We start from the raw sequence: 14,527 nt of genomic DNA, 5'->3' as shown, positions 1-14,527 counted from the left end.
TCAGATCAAGGAACTGAACCTCCCCAAGCTGACAATGTTATGCTGTATCTTCTCACACTTTGTGAGGAGCTAGAAATCTTAGGCACCTTCAGAAAATTTCCTAAATGCACAGAGTGCCCAACAAACAACCTACAGTAAGGGGGCCCATTTCCAAGAGTTCAAACCCAGAGACTGGGTATTCTTGTTGCTCCCTAGTTCAGACTCAAAACTGTTGGCTCACTGCCAGGACCCCTAAAACTCATTTCCAGGCATGATTATGAAATCAGACAGTTGGACAAAAAGACCACAAAAATGTATCATGTCACCCTCCTAAAGCCCAGGACGGTCTATTTATAGCCCCCTACACCTCCAGAATTAGAGTAGGGCCTCAAATAGCCAGCATCTCAGGCCCTGGGACAGTCTGTAATGGAGACATTCTCACACTGGAACAGAAGGTCCAAGCCCAACAGTTGATAGCCGCCTTCTCAGTGGTATTTTCCACCCAGCCTGGGAGAACTCACCTTACCTCCCACCACATCTAAACTGAGTCTGGACACCATGTCAGGGAGACCGAGAAGCTGCCATGGCTTCACGGCTATTATTATTTAAGTTAGCTAGATCTAAGCTTGCTTGGTTATGTCTATACATGCTGAAGTCAGACCTGTGATTGCAGTGAAGACATACCCTATATTCTAGGAAGACGCTTTCATGGAGACAACCACCAAACCTGTGTAATCAGAGTGCTTACCAGTAGCACAAACAGTTGCTTCTACTTGTGAGAGTCTCAGTACTTAAAAATCTTTATAATTGACAATGGGAAACTGTACATCCAGCCCTTTAAAAGGAAATATTGATCCTATTGAGCTGGAGGCAGGGGAAAGGGGACCCTAATTATTATCATCAGGAAAGCAGTAATGCCAGAAATCATTATTGGTTTCAATGGGTTCATAAATCATTCTCATAACAGTGAGGAGCAGTAAGTGACTATCAATTTTCACTCCAAGGCATCAGAAAATTTGCCACCCTTATTGAAATTTGTGAACTAGATTTCCTTTCATGAATAGCATAGCTTGAAAGGAAGCTGACAATGAGACTTGGGGTGAAGAAGTCATGCTTCAGAACACAAGCAGGTTTTCATGGCAGCTACCAGACATATTAGAGCACTGGAAATTATTGACTCCCCTTTGTTTAGCACTCTTACTGCTATTGTGCTGTAGTCCCAGAGTCCAATCTTGTGATAGGGTCTTAATTGAATCTATAGTGTCTTTCTTTCCCAGGCTAACATCAAACCACTGACAGTAAGTACAATACTGCAGTGTTAAAACCTCAAGGGTGCACCAACGGCACCAAACAAAGAGCAGCGAAAAGTAAACTTAAAAATCTCTCTCGGGGCTGGATGTCCGTGATGTTTGAGACAGGTCACATATTTAAGACATCAAAACTAGTGGCTTTTTGGGACATGAATGGAAAAATCAAAGGGCAGCTGCTGTGTCTGGGAACCTTTGTTATAAAAAGCAAGGGGATAACGATGGCAAAATTACTCCTACAGTATGTGAATGTAAGTTGAGTATTTGGGACAGATTCTCCTCTTCCTTAACCCGCACTGCTTGAACTATAGTGCATTCAGTTCTGGATCCTGCAATACCGGAATGAAGTATAGATACTGGAGGGCATTCGGATAACAGTGACAAGAACTAAATAGTGGAGGGATTGTCTTATAAAGAAAGAGTGGAAGAATTAACCGCTTGATTTCAGAGGTCGCTAAGTAGCCAATACTTCCACTGAACTCAATGGGAACAGCAAGCAGGTATTCAACAGCTCTGGAAAAAAAATCAAGCCATAGATACCTTGGTTTGAATAAGTGATAGTTATCAGGTGAAGGGCGCAGGGAGTCATAATTATCTCCAAGATTTTAAACTTCAAGGAGGGAAGAGAATTGCTGAAGGTGGTAGAAGAGGGTATAATTAAGAGCAGTGGGATGGAATGAAGGAAATGTGAATTTTGGCTGAGTACAAAGCAGATAGACAGGTAATGGGAGAGCTTCCCAAAGGCAATGGTAGAAGCCATCATCGGAATGGTATAAAATCAGACTGTATAAAGCACCAGACGGGAGACTCCCTGCTCTGGCAGCAAGATAGGCCTAACAGCTCTTTTCCATTTTAACTGTTAGGATTCTATGGCTCTCATGGGCCTCAGTTCAGAAATCCATCCCTATTCAGCAAAGGACGTAAGCACCATGGGACCCAAACACATTCTATAAGTTGAGCACATCCTTAAAGGCGTTGCTCTATGATCAGCATGCCTCAGAGCCCCCTGGGAGCAATCGCACTTCCCTACTTCACAGGGGTGTTGTGAGGATAAATACATTGAAGACTTGATGCGCTTTGAAATCTACTTGATGAAAGGTGCTATACAAGACGTAGGCATTATTTCATGGAATGAATACATCTAGGAGAAAAGTTGCGATGGGAGAGATATTTCTTCCCCTTTCTCTCTAAACTACAGGAAAAATTACCTCGATAGGGAATTGCCAGGGTTCCTTCCCCACTCTGAACTCTAGGGTACAGATGTGGGGACCCGCATGAAAGACCCCCTAAGCTTATTCTTACCAGCTTAGGTTAAAAACTTCCCCAAGGTACAAACTTTGCCTTGTCCTTGAACAGTATACTGCCACCACCAAGCGTTTTAAACAAAGAACAGGGAAAGACACCACTTGGAGACGTCTCCCCCCAAAAATATCCCCCAAGCCCTACACACCCCCTTTCCTGGAGAGGCTTGAGAATAATATCCTAACCAATTGGTTACAAAATCATCAAAGACCCAAACCCCTGGATCTTGGAACAATGGAAAAATCAGTCAGGTTCTTAAAAGAAGGGTTTTATTAAAAAAAGAAAGGTAAAAATCATCTCTGTAAAATCAGGATGGAAAATACTTTACAGGGTATTCAGATTCAAAGCACAGAGGATCCCCCTCTGGGCAAAACCTTAAAGTTACAGAAAACAGGAATAAGCCTCTCTCTTAACACAGGGAAAATTCACATAAAACAAAAGAGAAACTAATCCGCCTTGCCTGGCTTACCTGTACTGGTTGCAATATTGGAGACTTGGATTAGGATGGGTTGGAGAAGATGGATTTCTATCTGGCCTCTCTCAGTCCCAAGAGAGAACAAACACGTAAACAAAGAGCACAAACAACACCCCTCCCCAGCCCCAAGATATGAAAGTATCTTGTCCCCTTATTGATCCTTTGGGTCAGGTGCCAGCCAGGTTAGCTGAGCTTCTTAACCCTTTACAGGTAACAGGATATTGCCTCTGGCCAGGAGGGATTTTATAGCACTGTATGCAGAAAGGTGGTTACCCTTTATATTTATGACAGGAATATAGCACCAAACAAACAGGATCCTGCATACACAATGCTGTGAATTATTCTAATTCCACCACAAGCTGTATAGGATAGTGACAACCCAATGTTCAGAACGTTATTGTGCACAAACAAGGCTTCCTGCTCATTGCTGAGCCTCCTAGCACAGTATAGAGTCTGATTACTTGGATTGGTCTCATTCGTCTTGCTACCCTGAGAGTAGAGGCTGATCTGGACTCTTCTCCAGCTCATACAGTTTCCCATAGGTTCCTATGAGTCACTGTTCATCTGAAATTCAGGAAGGACCAATAAATAAATAAAAACATTAAAAGAAAATAAATAAAAATGCAGCCATGACTTCCTCCATATAAACATGCAGCAAGGATTGGTTTGAAAATAGAAATGTACTGCGTTCTCACAACGTGGCAAAAGGACAGGAACAACTGGGAAAAACAAGTCTCTACATCTTAGCTCCACATTTAATAATTTAGAGCTCATATTGTGTGTTCAGACTACTAGCAGTATCTTCTTCTGCATATTTTATGGATGTGTAAAACAAAGAGCCACAAACCAGCATCCAAATTGCTGGCGGATGCTTTACTAACCCTCCTGAGTAAAGCGTCCATGATTACGAAATGATCAAGGAGTGACACCAAGTTCTTGCATAAACACACTGTATGGAGAGAAGAGGAACTGGGGGAGTGGGGGCAGGAAATTATAAACCATGTCCACTGAAGAGGTATACCTAAGGACTTGAGATTATATAATGGAAACTCTCTTCCTATACAAGCTAGGTCTCTACCACATAATAAAAATGTATAGGGCCAGATCTTCAGCTGGTGTCAAGCAGCATACCTCCATGAATGCTATGTTGCTCTAAATCACCTGAGGTTCTAGTTTAAGATGCCAAGCCAGAATCATTATCAGTGCTGGGCCTTAACAGTATTTATTCGGACCTCTGCCCAAACAGTTGGCTGTAGGGTGACCAGATGTCCCGATTTCATAGGGATAGCCCCGATTTTTGGGTCTTTTTCTTATATAGGTTCCTATTATCCCCCACCCCCTGTCCCAATTTTTCACACTTACTGTCTGGTCACCCTAGTTGGGTGTTTGGATAAAATAGGGCCAGTGGCAGAAGCAGTGTGGTTAACATAAGGCATTGGACTGTGTAGCAAAGAAGCGTGGCCGCCCTCGGAGACTGACTGCGAGGGACAACCAGACGCACCCTGGTGGGCAGAACAAAGGAGGCCATGCTCACCACGCTGGAGACAGAGGGGCGGGACAGGAAGTGTAAAAGGCGGGCTCTGTAGTTCAGTCAGCCTGGAGCTGCCGGGGAAGACAGATGCATCCTGCTTGCTGCTGGAGCCCGAAGAGGACCCTGGCCATACTGAGGACTGGCAAGTGCTTCCAGGCCACCAGCTGACAGAGATGCCGAGGAGCGGCTGGGGTGCCTCCTGAGGACTGGCCCAAGCTCCCAGAGCTGCCAGCCAACTGAGACACTGACAAGCTATTTGGGCTGCCACTGGCCACCTACCCAGGGGAGACAGAGGACAACTACAATGTAGAGGGGATGTAGAAAGTAGCCCAGGGAAACTAGACAATAGTCTGATTGAGGGCTGGACTGATACAGGAGGCCTGTGTCGGTCTACTGTCTGCCGAACTAGGACACTAGGCTGAGTTTGGTGCTCACCCCGGCCCGAGTCCTAGACTGTGTTTGGTGCTCACCCCTGCCTGAAGGCTGGGCTCCTACCTGCTCTACTCTGCCTGACTGCTTGGGGCCCCTCCCTGCCTGAGGGCCTGGGCCTCTGAGCTATTCACTCCTCTACCCTGCTTGAAGGTTTGAGCCCTAGAGACAGCTAATTTCCCCCTTGTACAGATTGCCTTTCCAGGTGCATGACAGTAGAGAGACATGGATGCCCTCAGAGACTGACAGCAAGAGACAGCCATGCACGCCTACACACTTACAGACTGGGAGTCAGAAGAACTGGGTTCATTTCCTGGCTCTACAAGTAGGTGTGGGGAGTGACCTTGGGCAAGCCACTTCACCTTCTTGTGTCTCAGTTTCCCCATATGATCAATGGAGATCATGATGGTTAACTCCTTTGTAAAGGGTTTTGAGATCAGTGGATGAAAAGTGCTGTGTAAGAGGCAGGAAGGAAGAACCTTGGTCCAAACTGCTCCCAATTCTGGATCCGTGAGACAAAACCTTGGTCACTGAGTTTTTGCAAAACCAAACCCCATCTTCTAGTATTAGTGGAATAGAAGGGTTTAAAATGCTTCCAGCTGAGATTGAAGTTGTCATTGCCCTTCATCCTCAAGAAAGCTATATTCCCAATGTGGTGGGTAAAGGAAAAACCGTAAGTGGAGGTCCCAAATATGAGTTCCTCAAAGATAGATCATTTCCATTCTAATTAGGGGTTTCTACCAAACATCCTGATTTCGCCCATGTCCCCTGCAACATGGCTGTCTTGAGGCTCTTTAACATGGAGACCTTAGCCCTCAGTCAGCTTGCACAGCTGATGGAACATTTCTAATCTTCTAATCAGAGACAGGGCAGAACCCATTCAGATTTGAACCGCTACAAATTTGCGGGCTGGTTAGATCCAGCTTCTAATTCTGAGCAAGGTGGTAGACTTCCACTTCTTGCGGGGAAGAAAAAAGGAAAGTCCCTCCTGAGACACTGCAACAGGGAGAAATGCTCAGCTGTGCTCCACATTTCTACGCAATCCAAAGCATCCAGTCCAGCAATGCAGTAAGCGGTGCTAGCTTTATAGAGATATAGATCATTCTGATCTGGCTGAACCAAACCCAGCAAGGAGCCTGTGCCAAATTGACGACATTTCCTTCTTTCAGTTAGGATACATCACTCAGGGAAGCATATCATAACATACAGTGACACACGTAGAGGAGACAGAGCAGGAGAAAGTTTTCAAAGTATTTCAGCTCTTCTTTAGGAAATGTAAATACAGGACACTGAATTCAGTCACAGCTCAGACTGCAGTGTTCGACAATATAATCCACTCTCTGCAACTGAAATATTTATCTAGGCATAATTATCATATAAGATTAATATTTAAATCAAGGGTAATTTGTTTTCATTCTTCTTCTTCGTTCTTTTTTTTAAGAAACAGAGTTGTGAACTGAATGAAGTGATTTAGTTCTCAAAGTGGATCTTTAACATGTATTAATAACAGCCTGGAATGATGAGCCATTGATCAAACTGTGCATTTTCCAGAGCAATGGCTGGTGGGGGAGGGGAAATCCTAGCCCCTGAGGTCTGGATTTTGCAGCCATTACTGTCAATTATACACTCCGCTGTGGGAGCAAAAGGAATCTCTATCCATGCCAGCTGCAGCTTCATCCCCCTGAATTTTGCAGGGGCGATGGTTACTGCAAATGCTGAAGGAGAGAAGAACCCATAACAAGTTTAGTTGTAATGCAGCGATTGAAATTCTAGCCTAATGTTTGGGGACATTTTGAGTAACAGTAATAACAATAATAGTCAGAACAATATTTAGCTCCTCTGTAGCAGCTTGCAACTTGAAGTGCTTTATAAAGGGGCACAATTATCATTGCTCCAATTTTTCACATAGCGAAACTCAAGAGAGAGGTGCAATGACTTGTCCAAGGTCACGCAGCAGATTAGCAGCAGAGTGGGGAATAGAAATTGGGGAGAAATGCTGGCCCCATTTAAGTCAATAGGAGTTTGGTCATTGGCATCAGTGGGGTTACGATTTCTTCCCTGCCCATTGTCCTATCCCCTGGGCCGCTCACGGCCAACTATAGGTGCGTTGTCACTGTAATAAAAGAGGGGGTTTGGTGCCCTTCAATCAGTCCCAGTTCTAATGCACTGTCATCCTCTGCACAGATATCAGCAGTCATTTGCAGAGAACAAAATGCCGAGCGAAGAGAATCTCTCTCTGTCTCTGCTTCTCTGTATTTCTTTCCTTCCTCTCTTAATATCACAGTTGTCTAACTATTTGTTTGCACTCACAGACTTGTGCCAGGCTGCACAAGCAAATGCAGGCCTCTGAGTATGCCCACTGTGCTCTTGGCAAAGAAGGGGCCAGATGGAAATCAGTGGAGTTATGCCAACACAACACCGGAATAACAGCGGTGAATCATGCCCAAGGCCTATTTTTCCTTTCCCCTTTCCCCACGCTGTTTTTCTCTCTTCTTTCTTACTTCCTTTTCTGTTGGAAGCCTTTATAAAGCTACACAGCAAGCTTCTGTCAAATTAGGGCTCTGGATAATAAGCACCACGTGGCTGAAGCTGAGCTTCCAAATGCTGCCGGACTCAAACTAAGTTCCCGAAGCGTTCCTAAGCTCCACCGGAACACAGCGGCAAAGAAGCTCCCCGGCCCCACCTGCTGAGTTTAGTATTCCATGGTGAGATATAGCCCTGCACCGGTTGAGCTCCATGTGACTGAAGTTCCCCGGTAGTCTCAGTTACCCAAAGCGGTAGAGAAACGAAGCTCGTGTGAGGCACAGGAGCATCAAAGGCATGACTCTTCTGTCAGAACAGCCCCAACTGGCTGTCGGTTAATGAGTTTGGAAATGTCAGACTTGTACTGAACTGGGATTTGTACTGATGGTGGCACTAATTGTTCTGCTGCCATTCTGGGTAGCCCTAGGTTATATACAGTTTCATGATAGTTGGTGTTTTTCATAAAGCCCCAGCTCTTGGAGACATGTGATAGGTAAGAATCGCAGCTTTTATTGTTATTATTTTTTTAAAAGTAAGATTCTTGCCCTCAGGCTTGCAGAGAAAAGCTGGAAAGTGGTGAGCGTACCCTAAAGACTCACAAACCAGAAGACAAATTTTATTCAAAGACAACAAAGCATGTTACAAACATTAATTACCTTGTCAGTAAAGTATTATTATCCCCAGATGGAGGAACTGATGCACTCAGAGGGTAACTATTCTATTTCTGTTCTATATAGGTTCTTATTCTGTCCTCAGCTCTGCAGTATCTGCATGCCTTCCAGTAGTGCGTTAAGTCATATGACTAATATGTTCATTCTCTCTCATTTACTTCCCCAGGGGAGCATTGTGTATGGACAGTCTGTTTTGGTAGGGTTTGTTTTTGAATGCACATGCTGATCTGTGTTTATGTTTGAGAAGGCAGGTTGAAGAACTTGTGCCTTCCACTTGAAGTGGAAGAGGGTTAGGTTTGTGATCGTCATTTGTTCCTGGAGGAGTTCATTCCATGTTCTGGGACTGGATCCCAGGAAAGCTCTGTCTCCTGTACAGATGAGCTTTGCCCACATGGTAGAAAGTTCCATTGTGCTGGATGAGTGAAGCAATCAACCACAGACTTCATCCCAGAGCATTAGGTGATCTCTTCGTACCATGGGTCCAGACCATTGAATATCTTGAAGATAAGGACTGAGACCTTGAACTTGACTCAATATTCTATGGGAATCCAGGGTAGAGAGTGGAGGACAGGTTTGATATGCTCATGGTAGCTGACTTTGCCAAAGGTCTTGAATGAAATCGTGTGAAACTGCACATTCCACTCAGTTTCCATGTAAAATTGTATGTCGGCTCAGGTTTGCTCAGAAAACTTGCAAACCTTTCAGCAAACATGGGTTGGATTCCCAAATCATGCAAGATGCAGAGCCCTTTCCACTCCCAGTGAAGTTTATGGGAGATATGGGTCCTCAGCACCCCAGAGAAATGAGCATTTGGGATTTTAAGTAAATACTGCTATAAATTATCTGATAACTAACACTAAAGACTTCAGGGGACTGTTGCAGAAAGTGGCTTAGAAGATCAGCCCCCCGGTTACTGCTACTTTATGTCTCTACTCTCCCATACAAAGTGTAAATGATCGAGTAACTGATAACAGCCCATCAAGAGAACAATATCTTTTTCCTAACCGAGGGATGGAAATCTTTATCCACACAGCTCGCTGTTCTATATGCCATGGTCAGCAATGAGCAAAGCAGCACATAAGGAATGGAACTGACCTGCTGCGGTTGCACCACTGTTTGGAGAATTCAGTTCCTATTTGCAGAGAGCGCTGTCAGTGGTGCACATAGGACAGCAGATGAGGAGACCAATTTTCTTTCCTCGATGTTTACAATTTCAAGAGCTGTGCTTGGGTTAAAGCAGTGCACAGCATTAAAAAGACATTGAGAGCAAACGGACAGGAAAGCCCTTTTGTAACTTGAGTAATTGTCTTCCATTAGATCCCCCTAGCAAAGGCATGCATGCAAATAACTAAGAAAAACAACAAAACAAACGTAATGGCTGGCTTCCAAAATTGGCTTGGGATTGAGGATTTTTTTATCTTTTGATTCAGGCAGATCTGATATGACTGAAGCTTTCAATGTATTTATAAATGATCTTGAAAAGCGGTAAAAAGTGAGGTGGCAAAATTTCCACAGGATACAAAATTACTCAAGATAATTAAGTCCAAAGCTGACTATGAAGAGTTGCAAAGGGTTCTCACAAAACTGGGTGATTGGGCAACAAAATGGCAGATGAAACTCAATGTTGATAAATGCAAAGTAGTGTATATTGGAAAACATAATCCCTACTATACATACAAATGACGGGTTCTAAATTAGCTGTTACCACTCAGGAAAGATCTTACAGTCATTGTGGATAGTTCCCTGAAAACATCTGCTCAGTGTGCAATGGCAGTCAACGAAGCTAACAGAATGTTAGGAACCATTAGGAAAGGGATAGATAATAAGACAGTAAATATCATAATGTCACTATATAAATTGATGATATACCCACACCTTGAATACTGCGTGTAGTTCTGAATCTAGTTGTACCATCTCAAAAAAGACATTAGAAATGAAAAAGGTACAGAGATGGATAACAAAAATGAGGAGACATTAAAAAGATTGGGACTGTTTATCTTGGAAAAGAGATGACTAACGAGAGATATGACAGAGATCTATAAAATAATGAGTGGTGTGGAGAAAGTGAATAAGGAAGTGTTATTTACCCCTTCACATAACACAAGAACCAGGGGTCACCCATTTAAATTAATAGGCAGCAGGTTTAAAACGAACAAGAGGAAGTACTTCACACAACACAGTCAACCTGTGGAACTCATTCCCAGGGAATGTTGTGAAGCAAAAACTATAACTGGATTAAAAAAAGAATTAGACATGTTCATAGTCAATCAATGGCTGTTAGCCAAGATAGTCAGGGATGTACCCCATGCTCTGGATGCCCCTAAGCCTCTGACTGCCAGATGGTGGAACTGAATGATAGGGATTGGATCATTTGATGATTGGCCCTGTTTCGTTTGTTCTCTCTGAAGCACCTGGCATTGGCCGCTGTTGGAATACAGGATATTGAGCTAGCTGAACCATTGGTCTGACCGATTATAGCCATTCCTATGTTCATATGTTTCTTTTTTGTAGCATCCCATTGAAATCTGTGTGTTTTCAGGACATCACATTTCTTCTGTGATTGTTCACCATGGGTCGTATGAAGCTCCACTAATTTAGGATCCAATAAGCAATGTAAGGAACAGAGTGGAGAGGCTTACAATAGGTTGTCCATCATCAGCATATTGGACCTGTTGGAAAGATGAAGCTAAGTGATACAGAGCAATTTAAAAAAAAAAAGTGTTCCCCAAAAGGAAATATTCAAGATTTAGCAAACCTTGAGGAGCTACATGACACAGTGACTTACTTTACTCTTGTAATGAATTCAAATCGAGCCTTAGGACACAAGTGGAGATGCATGTGGAGATCTCATCCTATCATGAACCACCATTAGAGATGGCATGTTTAGTGATCAGTCCAAAAGGGACCCAAACTGGAGCAGCAGGGATGTAGCAGACTAAGGTGGAGGTGCATGGTGGAGTCTGTCTCTAGAACATGCTCCAGGTCCCCCACTTTCAAGAGTGTTAAGTAAACTCAATTTTTTAAGAAAATGGCCTGAGAAGATCACAAATGTATGCTCTTTTTGGCAGTTTGGCAAAATGTTGCGAGACCACCACATGGGCTTCTTTGTACTTGCCTCATCGGTATTCCCACAGAATAATGACTGGGGTTTCCCTTCTCTTGCCTTTAAATGCAGATCCCACAGGTTTTCCATGAAGTTCTCTTCACACACCCATGAGCTCTTCATGAAACGTCAAACACTGTAGCTTTGGGGGTGAGATACACAGAAAGGGGAACAAAACTCAAATGGGGTTTTGTAGGTTCATCTGTGTATTGGACAATACTCTCCTCTCTAATCAGCACTGCTGATCTGCACTGAACTGAATGCTTTGCCTTTCTACAGCAACTTCCACCCAAAGATCTCAAAGTGCTTTATGAGCATTAATGAGATAAGCCTCACAACACCCCTGTGAGATTAAGGACATCTCCTTTCTACATTTGAGGAAACAGCGGTACAGAGAGTTTAATTTTTCCCCAACGACACATACAGAGTATGTCACAGCCATGAACAGTAGCCAGTTCTCCTGATTCCATGTCCCATTCTTTGGCCATAAAATGGTCCTTCCACCCTTATTCAGCATTTAGCCTGTGCTCAGAATTTACAATTATGCCAGTGCCTAAAGCTAAAGATAAGAGTTCAAGGCTAGGCCCTAAGCTGGTATAAATTAGCATAGCTCAGTTGAAGTCAACGGAGCGATGCCAATTTACACCGCATGAAGACTTTTAATGTAAACTGAAATAAATAAATCAGTTAAATAAACCATGTTTCTACATTATGACTCAGAATATGCAAAAAAGAGCAAAGAGGTCTGCAAGGCAGAAGAAAGATGCAGAAATTTGCCCATAGTGGATTTGATCAGACAGGATTCCAGATCAAGCAGGAAAGTGTTCCGCTGATGTTGTGGCCAACATTAAGAGTGTGTAAAAAGGAACAGGGAGGCTGTATCTCTCTGTAAGGTGCTTGTACGCACTCCCAAGCATTAGGAGTGCCAGAAGTTTTCTGACCCAGATGTAGGACATCAGGAGGGTGGGGGTGACCGGAGAAGAATGCTGCTGGAGCTATAGATGAAGTATTTGGAGAAGTTCTGAACAAGGGATCTCTAAAAAGCTGGCTCTCATTCTACTTTCAGTGCAAAAGGTGCAGCAGCTCAGTGAAGGAACTTAGCACTCATATCATCAGAACCCATGGTAGCCTAGAGAAATCATTATTCGTATTAGACATGTGCACATCTGCACAGGGTGAAAGCACAAGACAGGGACTGCATGAGCAGAGGAGAGCATGAGGAACTCTTATGATCAAATGCCAGTTACCAATTTCATGACTTTTTACACTTTTTATTTTAAAGATTAATTTGGAAAAACTTGAGTCTAGCACAGTGAGAGGTGCAGGAAGCATTAGCTAAGTGTTGCACTGTCACCACTTAGCTGAATACCAAATATTCTTTGGGAAAAATGGAAGTGAATGCAGTATTGCCAACCTCATGCTTTCAAAACCATGAGTCAGGCCCTCAAGAGATTAAAAAAATAATATATTATGCATACTTTTTATTTGCCTTCTGGTTTCTGAATCTTTAGGATGCTCTTGTATCACATTTTCAAGTTTTTCCTCTACAACCGTGATTGCTGGAAACTTACCTTTAAAAAAAAATAGAAAGAAAACTCAGATCTTCTCAAAAGTACATGATTCCACAAGCTAGAGCACCCAATACAACCTGACTCATGATGAAATCACAAGACTTGGCAACACGTCTGTTTTATACTAGCCAATTCTCAGCCTGTAGGTAACCCACTGGTCCCTGTCACCAATCCCTTCAGTGGAGCGAGGACAAATTGGCAGAGTGGCTCTCCTTCAGGTATAAGACTTAGGCACCTACAGTATGGAGAACTCTCTACTTGTGTTTCAGTGCCTCCTTCTCCCTTTTATAGCAGATGAGAAAGTAAACTACAGTCCCCAAGCCTGCAAATACCCCTGGTGCCCCCGGATTGTCCTGGAAAAGCAGAAGCCAAGGAAGTCAAGAACAACATCTCTCAGAGCTGTGGGTTGGAGGGGGAAGAGCCTTTTTAAAAGAGGGATAAAATTAGATATAGTGGTTCTGTGATAGACTCTGGTATCTAGGAAGAGCAGAGCTAGAATACAGAATCTTGCTTCATTTTGGTATCTAGGCTAGATTGCAACTCAATTTTACAAGGGAAGTACTTCATCTGCCAAATTACTCCATCTGCCAAAGTGTTTTTGTCTTTAACTTCTGCAGTATTGCACCTCAGGATAGGATTCAACCAAGCCTTTGCACTATGAGCTTCTGCCTTTTGCCTCACTCAAAGGCACACGCGCACACACACACACACACTATATCTAGTGAATCTAGATAAGTATCTAGGGCATTGAGATTAGAGAGACCATACAGGGTGTAAAAGAACAGAATATGGCTCCTTTTCTGAAAGAAGAGGCACAAGTTGCATAGCAGACTCTGGATGAGGAGGCTGCTACAGATTACAAGGCTTCTAATTTTAACTGATTATGGACTTGGAGGAGGAGTTGTACTGGCAGAGGTTTCAGAAGTAGCCCTATTTCTTGACAGTGCAGGCACATGCTTTTAGCCAGTACTTGAAAGACTAGGCAACGTGTTGCCTCAAGGTGGAGATCTCGATGCTACGGGAAATATGGACACACCGGAGCAGTACTATTGGAGCTGTACTTGGATAGTCTGCTTGGGAAAAGCGCAGACTTGGGTGTGCTGACACCAGTTGTCCTTTTCAGCTCAGACCACCTAGAGGTTTGATTTCCTGGAGACCAATCCAGAAAAGATCCCAAAATAACCACATTCTAGCCACCATGGTTGCAGAGGAAAGCCTGAAAAGGTGGGCTCTAAAGGCTAAAAATCCAGAAGGTCAATGAAGAGACCCCACATTTGTAACTTTAAAAAAAAACCATGATTTTTATGCTAATGTCATTATTTCAGACAGCCTGACTCATAATTTTTGAACACTTGGGATTGGCAATTTCACAGGCAGAGGGAACCAGGGGTCTGTCGAAATATTGGCATAGGAGGGCTTAGCGAAGACTAGCTACTGCAGGCATCAGAACTCATCCATATACCTATGTGGACCGCAGACATAGTCCAGGACTTTTATGTCTTTGTGAGAAAAAGAGCCAGAGGGGGAGACTGAGCAGGAGTATCCAGCTCTTCACCAGGCCATTATGCTCCTTCCCTCACATCTATACAGGGATATATACACACTCCTTCTCTCACACCGTGAGAGCATGGTGCCT

General features: G+C 43.5%; 1 protein-coding gene across 2 annotated transcripts in view; it reads right to left on the bottom strand.

Annotated features, from left to right (window-relative positions):
- The window catches only part of TMEM132D (transmembrane protein 132D), a 388,920-nt gene that overhangs the window by 147,454 nt on the left and 226,939 nt on the right, over nucleotides 1-14,527 (bottom strand). The window lies entirely within an intron of this gene.

Source organism: Chelonia mydas, chromosome 15, assembly GCF_015237465.2.
Source record: "Chelonia mydas isolate rCheMyd1 chromosome 15, rCheMyd1.pri.v2, whole genome shotgun sequence".
Lineage (NCBI taxonomy): Eukaryota > Metazoa > Chordata > Testudines > Cheloniidae > Chelonia > Chelonia mydas.
Note: the sequence above shows the minus strand (reverse complement) of the source record. Positions and strands in the feature narration are given on the sequence as shown.